Here is a 9,413-nt window from a genome sequence, read left to right on the forward strand (position 1 = left end):
ACAAAGATCAAAGTGAAATAAATCCATGCCTTCCATTTTACCAAGACAGACAACATGCACTGACTGACAGAATGTCAAAATTAGCAAAGTTCTGATGATCTGGAAGCTTATTAAATCATTTCTTTGTTAGTCAAGGGTGGGAGAAAGGGTAGGGATCAGAGAGGGAGAAAGAGATACAGATAGAAATAGAAAGAGATATAGAAACAGAGGGAACAAACTCTTTGGACCTCTGTGGATAATTGAAGTTGACTGACCATAAATTTAATTTCCCATCTCAGAAAGAAAGGTAACATAATACAATAGAAAGAAACTAAATTTGGCATCAAAAGACTGAGTTGAGTCTCAGCTCTGTCATTTATATGAGAACTAAAAGATGGTTTTTGTTGGAGTGGCTACTAGCAACTAAGGAAAGGGCTCAACATCATGTGGTGCTTGAACTGAGACATGAAGGGGAGAGTAGGTATCCTGAGGAGTGAAGATAAAAAAAGAAGCAAAATTTGTAGATGATCTATATGAAAGGAGATCATCATTGAAGATCAACAAAGATTTATACAATCTGTCACTGTGAAAGGAATTGTTAAACATACAATGGTAATGTAAAACCAGATATTTTTCTTCAAAGAGTACACATTCTAATCATAGAACATTGAAGATAATCCCATATTTATACACTACAACAGAACTGAGAGATTGAACTTTACCTCAGCCCCATGAAAATCAAAGATTTTTGAGTTTTGAGGTGACTTGTACTTTTCCCCATTCTCAGGGGAGGTAAAGCATGGTAAAGAATGACCTGGGCCATTCTAGAAACTTCCAATCTGCATTTTACAGCTCATCTAATAATTTGAAGTCGGGAGAGAAAACTTTAGGATACTATTGTAGAGTAAGAAAAAGTAAAAACAAGGCAAGAGAGAGTAAGAGTGTGTGTGGGAGAGGGATGTCTAGAATTAAAAGCATAATCCAGTTAACTTTTCAATAGGCTATTCAAATGTATTTGGACATTTAAAATATACAGGACCCTTAGGTTATGAAGGTGAAATTTAAAAAAAACAACTAGTTATATTCACACTAATTATAATAGAGGATGATTTAGTCAGGGGTTTTTTAAGAAGTCAAGCAGAGAGCAAACTGATTGACTGAATGACAAAATTAGCAAGGTCCTGATGAGCTAGAATCTGATTAAATCATTTTATTTGTTAGACAGGGATGCGAGAAAGGTTAGGAAGACAGAGAGAGACAAAGAGAGAGAAAAAGATGCAGACAGTCACGAAGAGAAAAAGAGATAGAGATAGAGACACAGAAAACAGAGAAAGATAGAGATGAAGACAGAGACAGAGAGGAGAAATTCTCTAGGCTTCTCTGGATAATCAAGGTTGACTGACCATAAATTTAATTTTACATTTCTCATCTCAGAAAGAAAGGTAGCACAATACAACCGAAAGAAACTGAATTTGGCATCAAAAACTGAGTTGATTCCCAGGTCTACCATATGTGGCTGTGTGATGATGGGCAAATCACTTGAATTCAATTAAAGTAGTATTTATTAGGGATTATCATGTGCTATCTAATGTACTAGCTGCTGATAAAAAGATACAAATTCAGATTATAATGACAGGTGCAAGATACAATGGAAAATTAACTAAATACAGGGTAGTTCAAAAAGGGAGAACATTAAGATCTGGAAAGACAGAAGATTTCATAGAGGAGGTGATAACATTCTGAGAACTGGAATCATGATGTCTGGGTTTTAGCTTCCTTATCCATACAACGAAGGGATTAAACTAGGCTAGATGTTCTTCATCATTTAAAAACAAAATAAAACAAAACAAAACAAAACAAAAACAAAGAGGAAGGTAGTGCCTCCATCTCCTATGACAGATACTACCAAGCTCACAGACATGATGACAGGAAATGTAACAAATGTACTTCATTTGCTTTTTATTGGTGGATGGATCAAGAAGACTTTCTCAGGATGTGTCACAACCAAAGTCCCATTTCTCTGACCCTCCAATTTAAGCCCATGCTTCAGCAAGGAATTGGATTACTTACTTTAAATGCATCCTGGGTAAATTCTACATCCTGGTATTTCCTTAATGTATTTGGACTCTGAAATATTTATTCACTCATTCTGGGCCAAGATAATGCTGCAGCATTGCAGTCTGGTTTAAGTCCACAGATTCCATTGCATAATAATTATTTTTAAATGGTAAAATAAAATCTACATGGTTACAAAATGAGTCAATTATTTTGAAGTAGAGTCATCAAAATTTTAATAAAACAAGTTCGTGGATCCAAAGTTAAGAAACATAGATTAGATGATCCCTAAAGTACCTTCCAATGAAGCTAGGTGGTACATTGGAGAGCCTACAGTCAAGAAGACTTGTCTTTTTGAGTTTAAATCTGGTCTCACTTACTAGATGTAGGACCCTGAACAAGTTACTTAACTCTGTTTGCTTCTGTTTTCCCAGATATAAAATGAGCTGGAGAAAGAAATGGCAAACCACTCTACTATGTTTGCGTAAAAAGTCCAAATAGGGCCATAAAGAGTGGGACACAACTGAACAACAACAAAGGTCCCTACCAACTATGTTTTCTCTATTTAAAAGTTTTTCACTTACTGGTCCATTGATAAATGTATTAAGACAATTGGATAGGATTGTCTGAAATTATGTACAATGGTTAAAAGCCACCATTATAATCAGCTCTTAGAAGTATTGAATAAGTGAAAAATAATTTTCTTAGGAAAAATGGATGCTGGGAACAAGACAGGTCAGGTTAGAGCAACATATTAAGGTACACTCATTTCTTGGGGTTTTTATCACCTTCAGTTGGTTTAAAATGGCAAAATTTAACTGATCAACTTGCTAAAATGATTCGTTGGTAAGTAAAAATATCAGTTAGTTTATGTCACTCATAATTATTAACAGTTTTGTTTAGGAAGCATGTGCTTTATAATGAAGCAATCTGTAAGCAAAGAATGACTTCATCTGTTTAACTAAGTCTGGTAATCTACACCTTTATTTTTTTCTTGTGTTATGACATTTGATCCAAATTCTATTTATCTCAGAGTTAGCTGTAAGAGGATGGGCAGCTATCTTTTCTTATTTGTCCTGGTTACCAACATTAGTCAGAAAATGCATGTAGTTGTATTCTACCAGTCATAATAAGATTAAAATCAACATTCAAACTGGCATTTTAGATAATTGCATTGCCCTCCTCTTTCTCCCCCCATCCTCCAGTTTGTTTTTTTGTTTTTTTGTTTTGTTTTAAGGAGCAGTAGCAAGTTTATTCTGTGAAAGCAGAGAGCAAATAATCTAAAGAAAACATGTGGTGGGGGTTGGGAATAAGAATGTTGGTAACCTTGAAAATATAGTTAGTTGCATTAGGGGCAAGAGGGTAATTTTCACACTGAGAAAGTTAGGTGGTTCTATGTGGAAAAAGGGGAAGTTGTTCTCAGCCATTCAGTAACATCTGGAATAGCTCTTCATAACTGATACAACCATTGCTGTCCTCATGCCCTGCCACCAACACCCCTATTTCTTCCTCTGTCACCTTCTCACCCAGGGCCATGAGGACATGTTATATTTCAATCTTTCCTTACCAAACACCCAAGTACCTCTACAAAGCTTTCATATGTGCCCTGGTCTTTATTCTTTGCTACTTCTTGCAGCATTAGCAGAAAGTGCTCAAAGTCTAGAAACTTCACATTCATTTCGGGATTCCCCAAAACCTTGAGCACCTCAGTATTGGTTGGATTCTGGCCCAGGGTCCACATCAAGTCCCCTCATTAGCTGTATAAGACCTTCTGATGTCTTGTTCTGTCAAACAGTTGGAAAGCCTCCTTGAACTCTGGGCTGATCCTCTGTGAAGTCAAACATCATGACTTTGAAGTTCAGGACTGCTGCTGCTTGCTGTTGGTAGTATCAGAAATGATTTTGTTTTAAGCGATAGCTTTTTTCTAGAGTTTGAAGATTCAAATTTAAGTGATGAAATAGTGTTATTAGTTCTACCCTTGACAAGATTACATACTGGATACTTAACTAGCTCTAGCTATCAAGAAAGCCCTCTCCCACCACCTTTCTATACTCACTTTTCAAAGTGATTTCCATTTCTTCAGGTTTCTTGTACCCCCCTCCTTTACTTTTATTACTTTTCCTTTGTGTCATTTGCAGTGATGGCAAACCTTTCAGAGACTGAGTACCCAAACTGCAACCCTCACACTGCATGTGAGCACCCCTCTCTTACCCCAGATAGGGGAGGGAGAAAGTGCTCTGATTGGCCTATTGGGCAGAGGAGTGGGTAATGTGAGAAATGTTCTCAGGTACAATAGAGAGGGGAAGGGGAACAGCCTCCTCTGGCATGCATACCCTTGGGTCCCCAACACAGACTGAGAGCATCTATCCTTCCTCATTAGATTGTAAGCTCCTCAAGGGTATTTATATTATATTTGTCTTTTTATCAATCATTTTTACACATAGCAAGGGATCAATAAATCTATTGAATTGAATCAGAGAAAAAAATTTCTGATGCCCTCAGAAGAACTTTCATTTAAATAATTCTTTCTTATATACACTTCACTCCATGAAAAAAAATCCAAAACCTGGTATACTTAGCAATGTCAGAACAAGTTCTATATAGAACATACAATAGAATTTCCCAAGTTTTATGAATTATACATTCAAACTAAATTATTATTTTTTCTTTTCAAAATGACATTTTATTCATTTCATTAAATACATAGTAAATACATTTAAATATGTTTACCATTATTCTCAAAATTTTTGAGTTCTAAATTCTCTCCCTCCCTCTTCCCTTCCCTCCCATTTCATACCTACCTCTTAAGAAAACAAGCAATATGATATTGGTCATACATATGAAGTTATAAAGACATATTGCTATATTGGATATGTTGAAAAGGGAGTGTTAATGAAGGATTATCACCTATGGTGTGAGGGCTTGTCCATCCCTTTTCAGGGCTACTTATGCACATTTAATGTCTACCTATCATCAAATTCTCATCTATGACTCCAAGAAGCTGTGGCATTCTCAGTAGTCACATCTCATAAAAATAATTAAGAAAATCCAAATGGAAAAATGCCAAGCTAAATTATTTTGACCAGAAGATGGTAGTAAAATTTAATGATGGTAAATTTAAAAGAAAACCCTTTTTTTCTCACAAGAAAATTTAGTTTCAGGTATAACTATTTAAGATGTTATTGACTGATTAGAGAACCAAAGTATTCTTCATGAACCATTCAATTCCAATAGGGTTTTAAATGGCATTGGGTAAAATAGATTGAAACATCTAAGTTCAAGAATGGTCTTTTTAAAAAAAAGTTACTTATGTCAATGAAGTGGGATTCATATCAATTGTTAATGAAAAAGAAGTAAAATAGTATTGTTCATTTTGCTCTTCTATGGTATACTGTAGAATCTCTAGGGATGGGAATTCAGTATAAGGTTCTTGACCCAGAACCATTTGGAAACTGACTAAGGCTTACTGACCTGACTAGCACATGACCACTCTTTGCCAATATGTTTTTAATGTTCTTGTTCTAGCATATTTAAAGGCCTCATGTTAAACACAGCTTTGGACCATCATTATGATTTCTATTTCATGGCAGTGACCCAACTCTCTGAATTTCTTCACTGCTATGATCTCTATGAGTCAGTGCCAGGATGACATAATGATCATGGCTTCTAGGAATCAATAAGGATGTCTTAAGCATCTACTAGGTGCTAGACACTGTGCTAAGTGCTGAGAATACAAAAAGAGACAAAAAACCCCCCCAATCTATGCCCTCAAGGAGCTTACAGTCTAAAGGGATTCTAAGATATTTTCTTTCCCTTTTAATTAGGTCTCTCTCACTGGTAAGCACCTTTATTTTAGAAAGTATTCAACAATATGATAATTATGATTAGATAGTGATATGAAACTTAAAAAAAATCTATATAGAGAAAAAAGCAGAGGGAAAAATAAGGAATATGCAAATGACCTATACTACATAGAAAATTAACTTCAAGTCTTTTTTGATGAATGATCAGATTGATGTGAATATTCTCCCTTGGTACAGGTTTCATCCTACACATGATTTCTTATCTTGCACATTTCTTGTCTCCACTACACCGTGAGCTTCTTGGAAGCATGGACAGTTTATTTTTGCCTTTTTTTGTACTTCAGTACTTAGCAAAGTTCCTGGCATATGTTAATGTTAATAAATGCTAATTGACTTATTAAGTGTCCATGATTTTCTATTAATCTTCTAGAGAAGATCTGTCCCAAATGCCATAAAGCTCCTAATTCTAGAATCTAGGAAGATATTAAAGTATAATTTTATGACCCATGTAAAAGTTATTTTATAATTTTTGTAAAAATTTGTAGAATTCTCTTTTTTTCTTTGTGCATTTATTCTCTCTTTTTTTGGTACATCATCAATCAAATGAACAATAAATATTTAGAATACATTACTTCATATCAAGAACCCCACACTAAGCACTGAGGATGAAAAGACAAATGAGAAATGGGTCTCTACCCTCAAAGTACTTACTTTCTATGTGAAAAGACATTTAAGTGAATGTATACATATTTATGTATAATGTGAGTCTTATGACTCACTACTCCCTTTGTTTAACTGATCTACCTTTACCATAGAGTTGGAATAAGTCTAATTCTGAACCATTTATCTTCACCTGATTTTTATGGGTTACTATGGTCAAATAATTCTGTAGTTAGTTGGCCTAAATTCAAAAAGCAAATGCAAGCTGTCAATGGTCTGTGATGAAAGTTTTTCTTGGTCAGACTTAACAGAACTGTCAAAAGGTCAGGGTTACAAGGTCATGATGAAGCATTGGGTAGGGCTTTTATGGAAGATGTTGGACAAATTGAATGTAATCTGGGCTATAAGCCTGCAATATTTGCATAAGACTTTATTCCATGGAGGAGAGAAACTGATGACTCAAAGTTGTATGCCTATATGATGGGCAGACTTGTAGAAAGAACTTCAGAGAGAAGAGATATGCTTTTTATTTATCCTTTGGGAGAAGACACACATGTTTTCAAACTCTTTTCAGGAAGAAAGCTATAGAGAGAGAACACTTTGGAAGGCAGACATGTGAGAGAAAGATAGAATCTCAACATGTTTTTAATTTCTAGCTGGCTTTCCTAGAAATTTAGAGATTATCCCACTGGGTAAGAATGGGGCCTCTCTCTCTTGGCTGAGCTATTAATTTTCTCTCTCTCTCTGTGTCTCTCTCTGTGTCTCTCTCTGTTTCTCTCTCTGTCTCTGTCTCTCTGTCTCTGTCTCTGCCTCTCTCTCTCTCTGTCTCTGTCTCTCTCTCTCTCTCTCTCTCTCTCTGTCTCTCTGTCTCTGTCTCTCTCTCTCTCTCTCTCTCTCTCTCTCTCTCTCTCTCTCTCTCTCTCTCTCTCTCCCCTCATATATAGATATGCATAGATAGACAGACATTTCTCTAAATAAATAGGAATGGATGAAACTTCTTCATTCATAAGTGACTAAATGGCCTTGACAATGGAAATGTAAACTCCAAAATGCTAAGGAAATAAAATTGGTTGTACAGTTAGAGGAGCTGGATTCAACTCCCATTTCTGTCACTTATTACCTGTATGGCCATGGGCAAAACCCTTAGCCTCTGGGACCTCAATTGTCTCAGCTATTGAATTAGGCAATTAAACAAGATGGATATTAAAGAATTTCCCAGTTCTAATTCAATGACTTTCTATTAATTTGTTGAAACAAATCTTGAACTTGAGCCCTTTTAAAGCTGTCTACATAGTATTTAACAATCAGGAAAATAACATTTATCATTAAAAAATTTTTTTTTGAGGTGGGGGAAAAATTCTGTTGGTTCTAAATATGTGTTTCTTAGCTCTTTTCCATACACTATAGGTGAGTAGAAATTGTTCTTTCTCTAATTATTGGTATCTAAGGTACAGTTGAGTTTCAAATTTATTTATTCATTTTCCCAAATGAATTCAAATTAACTTTTCCTTTTCCTTCTAGGTTAAAAAGAGGTTTAGGCTATGTAGCTAAGGACTGTGAAGATACTTATTTGGGGAAATGCTAGAGAGTACCCTTTTAATATTGACTTTCTGACCTAATGGAATCTTCTTGCAAAAAAATTGGTAAGAACCAGTTTTTTAAAGTTTTTTTTTTTAATCTCCAGTATTTAGGAGAGGGTCTGGTTCATAGAAGATACTTAAAATATTTGTCTAATTGCAATGCATTTTTCTCTTCTATTTTTCACTTTAAATACAAATTCAAAGTTATAATTTAGGGTTAATACAAAGACCACAAAGATTCCATTTAGAGGAGTCAATGTAAACCTGGTCTTCAACTTACATCTGATTCAATTTAATCTATTTATCAATTAATCAATAAGCATTTATATGGCACTTTACTTCTGCCTATCAACATTGAACATTTCTGAGTTGAACAAAGTAACTCCCCTCCTAACTTACAAAGAATATGCGGAAGGGACAGAGACTATTCCCTCAGCCTACAAAATGCTTTGAAATCTCATTGAACCAAAAATACAAATTAAAATGCCCATAAGAGGGTGAGATTTTTGAGTCAATGAATCTGGTTTTGTATCCAAGCATTGATATTTAGGACCCCCAAAACCTTAGGTGAATCAGTTGACTTCTTTCAACTTTAGGCTTTCCTTTCAACTTTCTTCATCTGGAAAATAAAGTTTGAAATAATACAATTTGAAGGTAATTTCTAGCTCTAAACTTAGGATCTTATGATTTTGTGAAAAGCATCTGACTTCAAGTATGTGAGTCTATACTCCATCATCATACTCCATCTTTGGAAAGAACTTGTTTGCAACTCTTTATTATACATGTGTGTATATGCACATGTAACATATACACATATGTATATTATGCACATTTATGTATATATAAACACATGCAAATATATACAAATGCATATATAATATATACATATTTTGATAGAGAAATAATCCAGAGACTTTGAATGACAGAGCCTGGAAGAAATGCAAAGGTTTCCATCCACAGTGGGGGATGGTTGAGAAGGCTTGGAATCTTGAGGGAAGAGAGATTCCAGGTGAGAGGCAGTTGATCTCTCTATCTTGAGACAGTGAAGGTCTCAGAAACTGTATCCTGAGCTATACAAAATTCCTCATTGAATTCCCCCCCCCCAAAGATACCAAGAAGTGTGGCAGAAATCTAAGAATAAGGAACAGCCTAACAAGATCTTACACCGCTCCTGTTACACCCTGCGTCTGGACATTGGCTCTGCTATGACAAAGACCAGGGGTCACAAACCTGAACCTCTCAGAGACCAGGCTGTCAAGCCTGAGTCTCTCAACTTTGGAGGGAGGGAAAGGGAGATTATAGACAGACAGGGATTTCCTTTCCCCTCTTTCCTCTA

At 35.4% G+C, this 9,413-nt stretch overlaps 1 pseudogene; it reads right to left on the reverse strand.

Annotated features, from left to right (window-relative positions):
- Positions 1 to 3,126: 3,126 nt before the first annotated feature.
- LOC100617609 (myosin light polypeptide 6-like) lies at positions 3,127 to 3,878 on the reverse strand (annotated as a pseudogene).
- Positions 3,879 to 9,413: the final 5,535 nt, after the last annotated feature.

Source organism: Monodelphis domestica, chromosome 3 (genome assembly GCF_027887165.1).
Source record: "Monodelphis domestica isolate mMonDom1 chromosome 3, mMonDom1.pri, whole genome shotgun sequence".
NCBI lineage: Eukaryota > Metazoa > Chordata > Mammalia > Didelphimorphia > Didelphidae > Monodelphis > Monodelphis domestica.